The following is a 13,723-nucleotide window of genomic DNA, read 5'->3' as shown; positions in this document are numbered from 1 at the left end:
AGGTGCTAGTGGCAGCCTGGGGGCACTCCAGCCCACCCACATGCTTGGCTTAGCCCTTCATAGCATCTTATCGAAATCTGAATTTCTTTCTATCACTCAAAAACTGGAGGTTTCATACACATTCACGCATGCCTAGATTTCTTCTGGCTTCTCTTGAAAAATCAGAAAATCCATCTTGTGGGCGAGAGTTGGTAGAACTGACGGGGGCTGCCCCTTTGGAGGGGCACGGACTCACCTTTTGGCCACAAGCCCCAGTCTCGAGTCGCCTTGCCCCACCCATTTTCCCCAGGTCAGCAGCCTGGACCCTGCAGCCCAACATTTGGCATTTGCACCCCCTGGACCCCACATCTATGTGGGGTGGGATAGTAGCTCTTTGGGTGGCCCTGTAGTTGGTGGGTTAGGGTTCACTCTGGCTTTAGAACATAACCCAGGGGAGCAGAGAAGGCAGTGAGTAGTCAGGGACGTTCCCTGGAACTGACTCCTGGGGGAGCACCTTTTCCAGCAGAGCCATTGGTGAGGGCATCTCCCGGATCCAAGACAGCCCCCCAGGGAGTTGACAGCTGAGCAGAGCATGTCCCGTCTGCTGGGCTGTAGGCCCGTTGCCAGGCAGACCCCGAGCACCTGAGCCCTGAGCTCCGCCCCACTAGCTCTGTCTCAGGCATGGCATCCGAGGAGGGGCAGGACAGAGTCATAGTGGTTGCCCCTCCAAAGAGCAGAGACTGGGCTGCAAGCTTCCCTAAGCAACCCCCTCCTCCACCCCTCCCACCCCAATCTTATTCTTCTGTCCCCTTGACCCAGAGGGGAATGCACACCCCCGCACACAGCTTGTCCCAGGTCTGGCAGCTCTACCTGAAAGATTCTTGAGGCTGAGATTTTCACCTGCCCTTTGGCTCTTGTTTCTCTGGCTCCTCAATTTTGTCACTTGCAAGATGGAGATACTAATACCAACCCAACAGGCTCTCAGCCATATTGTAAAAAAATCAAGTTGCAACGTTTTGAAAATCATCAGTCTTCACCCCAGGAAAGCCCCAGTTGTCATCCCCGAGACTCACCAAGACCACTGTTCACAGAGCCCCCCCAGGGCACTCAGCCCATTTGTTGCTTTCACAACTCAGGGAGGCATCATTATCTCCGTTTTCAGGAGGAAGAAACTGAGTCCCAAGGGCAGGGAGCCATTGCTCCAAAGACTCAACTCCCTTCAGTAGCAGAGCCCGGGCTCCAATGCAGACTTTTGACAGCCTGGGCCTGGGCCGGGCAGGGAAACTGGGTCAGAGAGAATTCCGGAGCAGAGGTGTGGCCCCTGAAAGCCCTGAGAGAGGACCCCCGGCTGGGCCAGCTTGGGGGTCCTGGAGGGCAGTGGGGGCAATGACTCCCTTGTGGCTCCCACTGCTGCCAGACCCAGCGGGCTAGCCTCTGCCTCCTGCCATCCTGCAGGGCCCCTGCTCCTCCTTGTCCTTTGCCCAGGGAAGAGGGATGGCCGTGACCATGAGAGCCACTTTCCAGAGGCTTCTCTCCTGGCCTGAGCAGGCCTCATGTCCCATCCCAGCCACAGGTGAGGAGCCAATCCTGCAGCGAGAGAGGATTTGGGGAGATAGAAGATGCTGGAGCAGCCAGCAGCACCCCGGGCACCTGACCTTTATTAAATGCTTATTTGTGCCAGGCAGTGCACTGCACATTCTAACTGCATTAGCACATTTATTCCTCGGTCCTATTAGGCAAGAAACGTTTAACCCCATGTTACCATTGAGGGAAGTGGAGCTGGGAGAGGTTAGGTTTCTCTGCTAACATCACAAGGCCTTTGTTCAAGGGCTGCCCCAGGATTCCAGGCCAAGCAGCGTGAGACCCGAGCCCAGATCCCAGACCCTGGACACCCTCTTCCTCGGGTGAAGGTGCTAGAGGGCAGGGGGAGGTACCCGCCTGCTCTTTGCCAGGCCTCTGCTCTGTGAGAGCTGCCCAGACTCCAGGCAGAATTGTCTTCCTGCCTTTCCTGCATCCGTGACATTGGACACCTGGCTCCGGTGTTTTGGGCAGTTGGCCAAACAGATGGCACATTTCTGCAAATTCCCATTGCTCAATGCCAGCCAGGAACACTCTCACAAAGCGCAAGACCTAACTCCAGGGTTTGGCTGCATCTCTTGCCCAAAATATTCCAGAATGTGAAGGTAGGACGAGGGCCAATGAGGAGGAGTGGGAAAGAGTCATTTTCCCTGCAGACCCGATTCTTCTCTCGGGGCCCTCCGGACACCTCGGCAGGCGCAGGCTAGGAGGTGGGAGCAGGCGAGCCAGGCTCAGGGCAGCCAGGCGTGTTTGCCTCCGGTAGACAGGGACGCACAGAGCACCTGCCTGGGCGGTGGAAGCATCTGGAGCGAGGCTCCCTGGCCTGGAGTCAGGTTCACCATTTCACCGCCCCCCTCTCTGATGATGACAGAGCCTGAAGGTTTCCACACTGTTCCCACCTCATAATTTGCCACTGATTTCCAACTCTTACTTTAAATTCTCCACCAACACACACACACACACACACACACACACACACACACACACACACACACTTTCCAGGCTTCTAGAGCCCTGTCTTCCTCCATCTAGTGAAATGAGTAATTTTAACGGGAAAATTTTATTTCCAGGGAATGGGCCTAGCACTTGGTCCAGTTGAGTGGAATTTAACCCTGTCCCTAAAGAATGAGGTTATGCCGTGAACTCAGCACACGGCCTGTAGCCCGGGGTGCCGCAAAGTGGGGCTGAATAGAAGCAGGGTGGGATGGGGTGCACCCCGGGAACCAGCTCCACTCTGACCCTTCCCTGGCTACAGCAGGTGCCTCAGTCCCCCCTGCGTCTGGGGTGCTGCTGGAGAAGGGAAGCTTTCAATGGCCTCAGGATTCTGTGGCCAGCAACAGGCTTTGGATTTAATACAGCGTGATGATGGGGGATGTGGGGTCACCTCTCCCTGCTCGTGTACCCCAGACCCTCTGAAGCGGGGACCCGCTCCCCAGACCCACGTGGGAAGAAGAGTGAGCAGGGCTGGGGTACCAGCAGCCAGAGCCCCAGAGCCGGCCCCTGCGGACTCCACGGACCCCTCCAGGCCTCCGGAGTCCTGCCTCCTGTGTGGATCCCCTGGAGAACCTGGAGGAGAGGCCGGACGGGATTTCCAGGTGGTCAAGCCTCCTTCCTGACTCGAGTGAGACGCCGCGAGAGGCTCAAGTGTCTCAGAAGTTCCCAAGCCACCGCGTCCTTCCCCAGGGAGGGCTGAGCCCCTTTGGTTTGTTCTAAAAAGCACAGCACCCAGCTTCATTCTGAGAGAAACTGGCAAAATTTGCAGACACAAACAATCCCAAAAATAGGTCAGACCCTGAATTGTGCTCCCACAACACTCTTTTCCAGCGTTTCCCCCTAAAATCAAATTAGCAGTGTATATAAATGAGTGTGAGAATTCATTAAGCTAATTTATCTACTTTTGGAGGCAAACTTGAAGCAAATAGCACCTCGTTCCCTAACACTTAGGGCCTCAAAGAATATTGATTTCTATGTTTTATGATCCTTGTACAGAGCCTTTTTATAGCCCAAAGGAATGACATCGTCAGTTTCCTCATGAATACAAATGTCCCCGCTCCTAAGCCCCGAGACATCAGTCTCCAAAGTCATGTCAAGGGGTGCCCTGCCTGGCAGTCCACCCCATCAGACTCAGGATCTATGGGAAGCGGCCATGGGGTCCTCTCACAGGCAGCCGAGGGGCTCATGCCATCACAGGGCTCTTGGAGCATTCTCTATAACAGGCTGTGAAATTAAGAATTTGTCACCTTACTGAGCATCTCATGGCCAAGGAGGAGCCCCCATGGCTTCATCATATGCTACTCCTCCGGGGGCCAGTGTGATTTCACATTTTACCTTAGAGACCTCAGTTTCCCCCCAACCTCCTCTGGGGCAGCCATTGCAGCAGACACCTGTGACGGAGACCAAGGGCAAAGAAAGGGGACTCACACCAGTCCCACAAAGTAGTGAAGTAGGCACACAACTCCTCCATATTGGGGGCCTGAAAGGAACCCCTCTGCCTCCAGTGTCTTTTTGCAGCCTGTCGGAAGCTGGAATTTCCTGCTCCTAGGATCACGGGCTGTCCAGGTAGGCCCAGGTTCGAGCACATGGGCCGTGGAGCACACATCCCCTGGCTCTGCCCCCATAGCCACCCCAGCTCTCTGAGACTCAGTTTCCTCAACCGGGAAATGGAACAATAACACCCACCCAGCAGGGCTGTTTTAAGGATTGACAGTAAAGCCTGTAGTGCACAGGAAGGGCACAAGAAGAGGCTGCTGATCGTTTCTCTTTTTACCAGAAGCCATGAGCCCCTTTACGAAGCTGGGTGGCATGTGGGTCGCTGGCCTTTGAAAAAGAAGTTCTGGGCTTGGGCAGATTCTCGGGGGCCCTGGCCCTTTTCTGTCGTGAATGTGGTGGTGAATTGACACACTGTTCAATGATATCCGCTGTCCCCCTCCTCCGTAGAAAGAGTGCCCCCTCCTGCCCCACTGAAATCGGGCTTGGCCATATGACTGGCTTTGGCCAAGGGGAATTGGGCAGAAGCGATGAGCTTCCAGTTCTGAGCCCAAGCCTTGAGGGGCTTTGCACGCTTCCACTCACCCCTGCTTGAGGAAAGCCCCAGATGCCCACTGTCCCTTCATCCGAGACCCTAGAACAAACCAACCCGAGGCCTGAAACAGCTGCCCCGTTGAGCCCGGCAATCAGCCTGAAGACTCTTGATTGGGAGAATAAAGGCTTGATGGTGAAGCTGCTGAGTTTGGGGCTGGGTTGTTTTGTTGCACTTTGTGACAATAACTCACTGAACAGATCCTCAATTGTCCGCCTTTTGCCATCAACACTGCTTGGTTCATGGCACCTCCCGTATCTTCCATCTTTGACTCTGCCTGCTGCCCACCTTCCCCGAGCCCCTCCCTAGCTCCTCCCCGGGACCCAGACCTGCTCCACCAGCCCTAACCTTGCACATCCATTCTCAGTCCTGCTCAGTCCCCATCCTGCCACATGCAGCCTAGACAATGGCAAAGCAAAGCCTCAGTCGAGCAGACGGGGCAGGAACCAGCAGTTTCCAGACCCCTGCATTGGACAGACAGTGTGCCGGGCCCACCACACATGCTCCTTCATGACCCCTGGGAGTGGGGTGGGGGACAGAATGTGACCCCAGAAGTGGAGCTCTCTTTGCCATTCCAGGCAGTAGCTGGAGTCCGAACTCGTTCTGGGCAAGATTTTCATAGCAACACGGCACCTTTGTATTGGAGGGAACTTGGGCAGTTCCCTAGTCCCGTAACGTGTGGGCAAAACAAATGAAATGACCATTTTTGTAGGTCAAAAGACTCAAAGTTAGCGATTTCACAGGCTTAGCAGATTCGCAGCCAGTAGAACAATTCTACCTTCACTGGCCTACATTCAGTTCCTACTGCACTCTGCTGCTCATGGCGATTCAGGAGGGCCTCTCAGATGCCCGGCCAAATTCTAAAGTAGCCCACCTGCAGGGCAGCTCCCCGGAACCCCGTTACAGAAGGAAAATACATTCGCTTTGGGCTGCACTCTGTTCACTTGGATTGAGCACCGGCCCTTTTCTCGGCCCGGAGAATTCAAAAGTAAGTAAACAAACCAACCACACTTCTTCATGATCGCCACTTTCTTCGCTAACTGCCTCATCACCTGTCCCAGAATTCATGCTGATGATGAATTCCATCAAAAAATACAACAGATCAGTCTGAGATTTTGAAACCTACCCTGCCTCATTTCTGCAGTCTCTGGAATGTGTCAGTCACCAGGTTTTAAAGATCTTCCCCACCAAAATTCTTTCCTACTTGTCTTTGGATTTCCACCGTGGCTAGAGTCCCTAAAAGACACGCTCTCCAGGCCTCTAGCAGTTTTTCCCCAGCCCAGCTCCCTTTCTGTCCCTGAGCCGCCTTTATTGGGGAAGGGAGGGAAAGAGGAGGCAAACCACCGTTTATGGGACAGCCGCCTCGTGCCAGGCCCCGGGCTCAGGACGTGTTGTTGTTTCCATGAATCCTCTCATAACCCTGGAAGGGACAGAGCTACCATTGGCCTGGCCTGGACACCAACCCCATGTCCGTTGCCACGAGGAGGCCCAAGTCACTCATATCTTGATAGTCCATTTGCGAATTTGCTTTGAGTTCCTTCAGCCCAAAAAGAGGTTTCTCCTCTGGGCTGTGTCTGACCACAGCTAAGCCAGATCCCTCTTCTTCAACCAGGGGGGTAGGGGACAGCACAGTTTAGCCACCAAGGGCAGCCCGCTCCGCACGAGGCCTGACTAGAGCAATCCCACGCCATCCTGGCCATCCCAGCCCAGATACCTACACAATCACCCTGCCTTCCTTCCCATGCCAGGGCAAAGCATCCAGAACTCACCTGCTGGAAATAGATCTGCCTGGACCAGAAACAGCGAGCAATGCTGCAGCCTGGCCCACGCAGGGGAGCTGAGGAGGCTGATGAAGGGCAGCTCAGGTTGAAGGCTGAGGACCAGGGGCCAGAGAAGTGCTGGGCCAGAAATAAGACGTCCTCCAGACGTCCTGTCTGTCTGCATCTGCTTTGTCAGATTTGCTCCACTCTTTCCTGCATCAAGCAGATTTATCAGAACTAGAAACCAGGGTCCATAAGTAACATCCATGAGCCACTCATTTCTTCCCCCCAAAGCCCATTCTCACCTTGTCACCCCACCAGGCAAGAGCCCTGAGCAGCAGACACCGTGGTGCCCCTTTTAGAGCAGCCTCCCCGAGGTCAGACTGTTGGAAAGGGACTGGCAGGACTGAGTGGAGATGAGGCTGGAGAGGTGGACATGGGACTGACGACAGGGACAGCCATGGGGACCCCCACATGCCAGCCAACGACCATGGGCCAAGAGCAGTGACAGAGAGCAGACTGGGGCAAGGCAAGGAGGAGTAGAAGGCGTTGGGGACAGGGAACTTTTCCAAATCCCCCAAACTCCCCCTCCCCATAAATCACAGAAGGGAAACACAGGGGTTGGCCAGACACTCACATATTCTCTTCCCCATTTCTAGAAGCTGTTCCCTCTCCAGCCTCCCTTTACCTGGCTTCACGGAGTGTGACACATGCAGTCTCACTGGGCCCCATGCTCAGAAGGGCCCACGCTTCTGTCCACGCTCTGCTGTCACTGTTGTGAAATTCTTCTTCGTGTCACCTTGTGGTTTGCAGGTGGAGTCTGATGGGACCATGGGAGCATGTGCCTGAGCAGACGGGCTGAGCACAGCACACGCATGGCCGTGCCTTGCTGCCCCCTCATCTGTACACGGTGTTCACGCTGCCCCAGGAGCACAGAATGCCGGTGGACCCACTGTGCGCCATGAACACAGAATGCCGGTGGACCCACTGTGCGTGGGAGTCAGCAAGGCTCGAAGCAAGCACGAGGTAACTGTGTTACATCTACGATCAGGGAAGCCAGGCGCCGACAGCACTGGAAGACCACATTTTCTGTTCAAACCAGAACTTGCTCTCAATGCAGAAAGCAGGAGATGGTGCTCTGAGAAACACGAGTGACCAAGAAGCCCGTCACGTCCTTCCTTACTCATGTGACTTCCCTGTGTCATCCAGCCATTCATGCTGAACATGATGATGTAGAAGGAAAGGGAAAGAAAGGGCAACACGCGGTGCCTTTGCCTTCCCTCCTTCCTGGCTCATCAGTAAGCTGAAGGTAGAGATGCTGGTAGAGTGTGATTGTGTCAAGGAGCAAAATGGAAACTGATGAGTCAGCTTGTGCAGCATTTCCACTGTTTCACTAAAAATTAAATACTTACGCATGTGTGAGCTACAAAGTATGAAATGCATTATTTCAGTGATTCTGCATACAAATGTGTTTTTGCATTTCAAACTGGCATGGAACAATATAAAGATAAATAGTAAAAATCCCCATGGTAATAATTTAAAATTTTCGTTTTATTACTTTAAATTTCTAACATAACTGTTAAAATTAATGTATTTACGAAAAAAGAACCTAAGAGGAGACAACCCACTTAAGGCAATTTAGACCGCCACTGGTCTATCCTAAGCCAAATCACAGGTGATCCATCTTTTCAGAAGGTACAAATGGAAGGAAGGAAGGAAGGAAGGGAGGGAGGGAGGGAGGGAGGGAGGGAAGGAGGGAAAGAGGGAGGGAAGGAGGAAGAAGGAAGGTCAAGAAAAATCTTACTATTCTTTAAAACACACTTTTGGGAGATTTTTCACAGGATTCCAAGCTGGATAATCAGAGATTAGACATTTGGCAAGGTTAAACCCAGATGCAGATTCCCAGAGTACCGATCTCCAGACACAGCTCAACAGCTGCACATTAGACTCGGCTCCCTCCCAATATCCAGAAAACCCATTGCCCGATGGTCTTTGGCAAATTGTGACATGAGCATGTTCATTTTTGAAATTTTTCCCTTTCTATGAGTATGTAGTAGAGATTGGCTAGTTGCTCACAAATCCCATTTCTTCTTTCTGGGCACACAGGAAGACTATATTTTCAGCCTCCCTTCCAGTTAGTCAAGGCTACGTGACCCTTTTTCAGCAAAAGAGATGTCAGCAAAATTGATGCATGCCACTATTATAGGCTTGGCCATAAAATCATTTGCCTGGTTGTCCGTGCTCTCTTCCCCTTCCATGGCAACCCTGAAGGCCATGTGTTGAAAAATATCACAAGATGGAAAGAGCCTAGATCCCCAAATCACTGCTTGGAGGAACCCACCCAATACTCAACCCAATTCAGACTGTGACCTGATTGAGAAATAAATGTGTTTAGCCACTTAGATTTAGGGTGTGGTTGCTATAGCAGCTAACATTACTTATCCTGACTAATACAGAGTGCTATCAGATCACTTAGAAGGAATGCATTCAAATACAAGAAACCAAAAAGTCAACTAAGGTGGCATAAACAAATGTAAGTGTTTTTCCTGTATAACAAGAAGTCTGGCAATAGGCAGACCAAGAGTGGGTCAGCTGCTCAAGGACACAGGATCTGTCTATCCTTCTGTCCAGCCATCCTAAGTATATTGGCTTTTGTCCTCATGCTTGTCAACAGCTGCTGTATCTCTGGCATTCCATTTTCTTTCCCTCCAGGAAAAAGAGAATAGGTCAAAGGGGCCAAGTCCACCCCATCCAGCTGACTTTTACTTTCCTTTAATTGATGAAAACTGCATCACATGCCAACCCTGGACCAATGATTCATCTCCTAGGGCTGGGGTTGGGACTCATCTTCCCTGAGATCAGTGGATCTGTGCAACTGCCTGAGCAAACTGTGGTTAGCAAGAAGAAGACAGGAGGGGAATAGACTTCAGGGGTCAACAATGACCCTCCCTAGTAGCCAGTGCCCTCATATTCTTCCTTCCTTCCACCAAATCCCTTTCTCTGGAAAGGGTTGCAGCAAAGAGAGATCAAAGAGAGCCTGGCAGATCTTTTGACCTTCAGATCCCTGGGTCTGGGCATCAGATCTGCTGGCCCCAGAGCTCCACCTTACCATCTTGCCTGGGAGACTGGCTCACACCAAGTAAATGACAACAGGCTAGAAATCAGCAAGATAGCAGCATAATCCTTCACACCGAAGGATAGCACCTCCCAGAACCTGATACTCTAGGACAGCTCCTTCTTTGCCAGGCTACCATTGATAATCTTAGATTAGCTATCAGAAATTAGCAGAGCTATTTAAAAATTAGAGGACTTAGTGCCCTGCAATGGGCTTGCTCATAGGCTGTCTACAGGAAGATAAAATGTTGCTGCAATTTTGGAAAGCCATCTGGCAGTAAATATTATGAGTCTTCAATATAGTGAAACTTTGATCTAATAATTCCACTTCTGGGAATCCATCCTAAGGAAACAATTTAAATACGGAAAAAGCTTTATCCACCAGGATATTTCCACAGGATTACTTATAATAGCTAAAGCCAAGAAATGCCAAAATAACCAGTCATTGGAGAACTGCATATATATTCTACTGAGTGAAGGTATAATAGGTAATGATGGATAGATAGATATAGAAATAAATTAGATAGATGATAGATGACAGATATGTAAGTGATAGATAAATATACAGATAGATTGATAGATGATAGATAGATATGAATTCTACTCAGTAGAATGCTATACTTCCATAAAAATCATAATTGCAAAGGGTTTATAGTGGGAAAATGTTTGGATAAAAAACATGAGCTAAAATAATGTGTACAATATGCTTATTAGCACATAAAAAAGACTGAAATGTAATGCTCCAAAATGTAACCATGGATGATAAAAGCACAGATGATTTTTCTTCTTTATTTCTATTTTATACATTTTTAATTTTCTCTTTTATAAGCATGCACTGTTTTTATAATAAAAATTATTTCAAAAAATTGCTAGGGCAGCTAGGTGAGCAGGGAAGTTGGATGGGCTTGAGGGGCAGCCTGCTCCGCCCGGGCATTTGGGGGTGTCCCCTGCCCACTGTGGACCTCCTCTCTGGTGACCACAGTACCCATGTGGCCAGTTCCAGAATCCCTCTCTCTTCTGCCTCTCTCATGGGAGCCGCGCCTTCCGTAGCCTTTGCGGAGGCCCCTTCAGCCTTCAGCTGGGACGCGTTCGGACTTTCTGCAGGTACATTCAGTTCAGGTCACCTTGCGTCAACTTGGCCATCCCTCAAGTTCCAACCCGTCCCTTAGGGTGGGCCCCCTGCAGACAGAGACCTGCCTGTCATGTGGACTTCTGCTCATTCTGTTCCCTAAAGCTGCAACCTTTGGCTGAGCTTGCCCCAAAATGCTCAAACAACTTTTTTGAAGTCCCCATATACTAAATAGCGAAAGGATCCCAGACTTTTTTGTTTTCCTTCAAAACTGCAAGGCCAAGATTCATCCCTATTGTGGCAGCCTATCGTTGGTTATTCAGGTTTCCTGCTCTGTAATACGCCAATGTGTAAATATACCACAATGTATTTATTTATTTATCTACTTCTGTTCGAAGGATTTGGGCTATTTCCAATGTTTTGATACTAGGAACAGAGCTGCTGTGAATATTCTCAGGTATGCCTAGAAGAGGAATTGCTGGGTTGTAAGGTTCTGAATGCTCAACTCTATGAGACAACGCCCAACTGTTTTCCAAAAGAGCAACATAATTTTTGTGAGAAAAAAAGAAAGCCCCAAAACAATATAAAAATTCTCTGTACTAGCTTCTCGATTTTTCTGTAAATCTAAAACTGTTCTAAAGAATAAAGTCTATTTTTAAAAAATAGTATATGGCATAATATCCTTTTTAAAAGTTTAAAAAAAAAAACTCTTAAAAATATTTTGGGGGGAGAGTCCGGGGCAGGCGGCCAGCGCTGGGGTCTCCGGTGACCGGGTCTGCGGTGGCGGCCCTGCAGGCGGAATGTTCCGGGGTCCGAGCAGTTGGTTGTGCTTGGAGAAGCCAGCGGTGGGTTGCGGGCAGCTGGAGAGAGATGGGCAGCCAGAGGGAGACGGGCAGCCCCAGGGAGACGCTCCACCTGAGCAGCGCTCCGGGGAGGTGGTGAGCCGGCAGAGGAAGACCCACAGCCAGCGGGGAACCAGGGGCTCCTCCACCAGGCCAACGGCCTCGGCAATCCTAAGAGGTGTATTATCTTTGAAAAGACTCATCAATGTTTTGAAAACTGAAATTAAGCACCATGGACCCTGACTCTCAACTATCTATTTAACTTTGCATCTGCTGCTACAAAAAGATAACTGAATCAGTTGCGGAAACAGCACAAACGATAAAGAAATCTATAGAAGAAGGGAAAAAAATGGCATCATTGATAAGACAATTATAGGGATTTTCAGAAGGAACAGAAAATATTTGTTCAGGAGCAACATACAAAAAATTCGGAAGCAGCAGTGCCCCCGCAGGTTGACAGTCGTGATGAAGAAACAATTCAACCACAAACCTTGGCCTTATCAGCTGACAAAAGGAATTTCCTCCATGACCCCCCTGGCCGGTGTGCAGTTCAATTTTGACTTTGACCAGATGTACCCCGTTGCCCTGGTCACGCTCCAAGAAGGCGAGCTGATGAGCAAGATGAGATCCGCCCTTGTTCCTAAATTTGTGAAGGAAGCAGTGTTTTGGAGGAACGACTTTTACCGCGTCTCCTGATAGAGCAGTCAGCAGCGCAGCTTACTGCCCCGGGCGCCCAGCAGCAGGCCGTGGGAAAGGAGGGGAACAACGATGGCAGAGAAGGTGATTTGCCGCTGACGGAGGCAGTGCACCCCAAACGCCATGTGTCATCAAATCTCCGCTTAAACCTCAAGAGGATGAGGAAGAGGTTTCCACTAGCCCAGGTGTTTCTGAGTTTGTCAGTGATGCCTTTGAAACCTGTGACTTAAATCAGGAGGATCTGAGGAGAGAAATGGAGCAGCTAGTGCTTGACAAAAAGGAAGAGGAGGAGACAGTATTGAAGAGGATTCTGCAGATTGGGAAGAACTATAGCAAGAACTTCAAGAATATGAAGTAGTGACAGAATCAGAGCAACGAGATGAAAACTGGGTTAAGAAAATAGAAAAAATGCTCAGAGAAGAAAATTAGCTGCTTCCTGAAATAAAAGAATAATACTTAACACTCTGCAAACTGACAGTAAATTCTAGATGTTCAGACTCAACGAATCAGAAGACACAGAAGAGTATAACTTTATTGAAACTCAAAATTGCTTCATTATGCTTTCATCAAGCTGAAACTTGCCTCTTCTACTTTTTTTAAAAAGGTATACAAAACAGCTATTCTAATAATCAAAAGGGGATGTTTTCTATAATATTTCTTTAATAAAAATCTAGTTAGAGTTGTTCTTGTAGCTGGTATAGACATCTTTCTGTCACAGGAAACACAAAATTTTAGAGTTTTGTTTTCTGAGAGTTCAAAACATAATTTATTCTTCAGTCGTGGTTTTCTAACCATTTGTATCCCTTACTGCATTTTCTTTAACATATGTATATTAAAGTACTTAAATGAATCAATGGCTCTCAAACTGACCAAATTATACCAAAGAACTTGAAAGGAAGCACTTTCAGGATGATTTTCTTACTAAGTATTTTCTAAAATTCCATCTGGAAGCCGAAAGATAAAATAATATTTGTTGATTGTAAAGACATAAACAGCACACACTTGATGTTCCAAAATACTGTGCAAAAATATTTGGTTTTCTTTGAGGCTTTCCTTTTCCTTTCCTTTTCTTTCTTTTCTCTTTTTTTACTATACCACATTAAATGTTGTTTTCCTAAACATCACATCATGGTATTTGTACAAAGGGGGGTCATTCATCCTTTTTGTGTTAGTGACCTTCAGAAGCCTGAGGTCTCTTTAAAGTCTCTTGTTCTTGTTTAAATTGTCATCATGTATAAATGTTTTAGCTGATGTGAGGAACCAACCACCAGAGAAGAGACTGAGTTCAGGCAGAAGTTTATTTGCAGAGACAGGGAACTGCCCAGGCAGTACACAAAATGGCATCTGCACCGGCTGCTGCAGGGATAATGGACTATATGGGCAGGTTTGCATGCGTGGAAACATGCGAGGAGGAGGAGGAATTTGATTTGGCTTCTTGTTATCAGTTCAGGAAGGTCTCGGTTTAGCTGTTTGACGTCAGTTCATGGGAGTTATTATCTTTTTGTTTTCTTTGAGGAGGCTGGACTTATCATTCAGGGGTTGAGGGGCAGTGGTCAAGCTTCTGTAACAACTTCCTGCTGAGAAGGGCCGTAGTTGTTCGAGCTGG

General features: G+C 49.2%; 1 pseudogene; it reads left to right on the top strand.

Annotated features, from left to right (window-relative positions):
* Positions 1-11,379: 11,379 nt before the first annotated feature.
* Positions 11,380-12,747, top strand: LOC119510840 (annotated as a pseudogene).
* The last annotated feature ends 976 nt before the right edge of the window (positions 12,748-13,723 follow it).

The sequence above is a fragment of the Choloepus didactylus genome, chromosome 15 (genome assembly GCF_015220235.1).
Source record: "Choloepus didactylus isolate mChoDid1 chromosome 15, mChoDid1.pri, whole genome shotgun sequence".
In the NCBI taxonomy this organism is placed as follows: Eukaryota; Metazoa; Chordata; class Mammalia; order Pilosa; family Megalonychidae; genus Choloepus; species Choloepus didactylus.
This window is presented reverse-complemented; position numbering and strand designations above follow the sequence as displayed.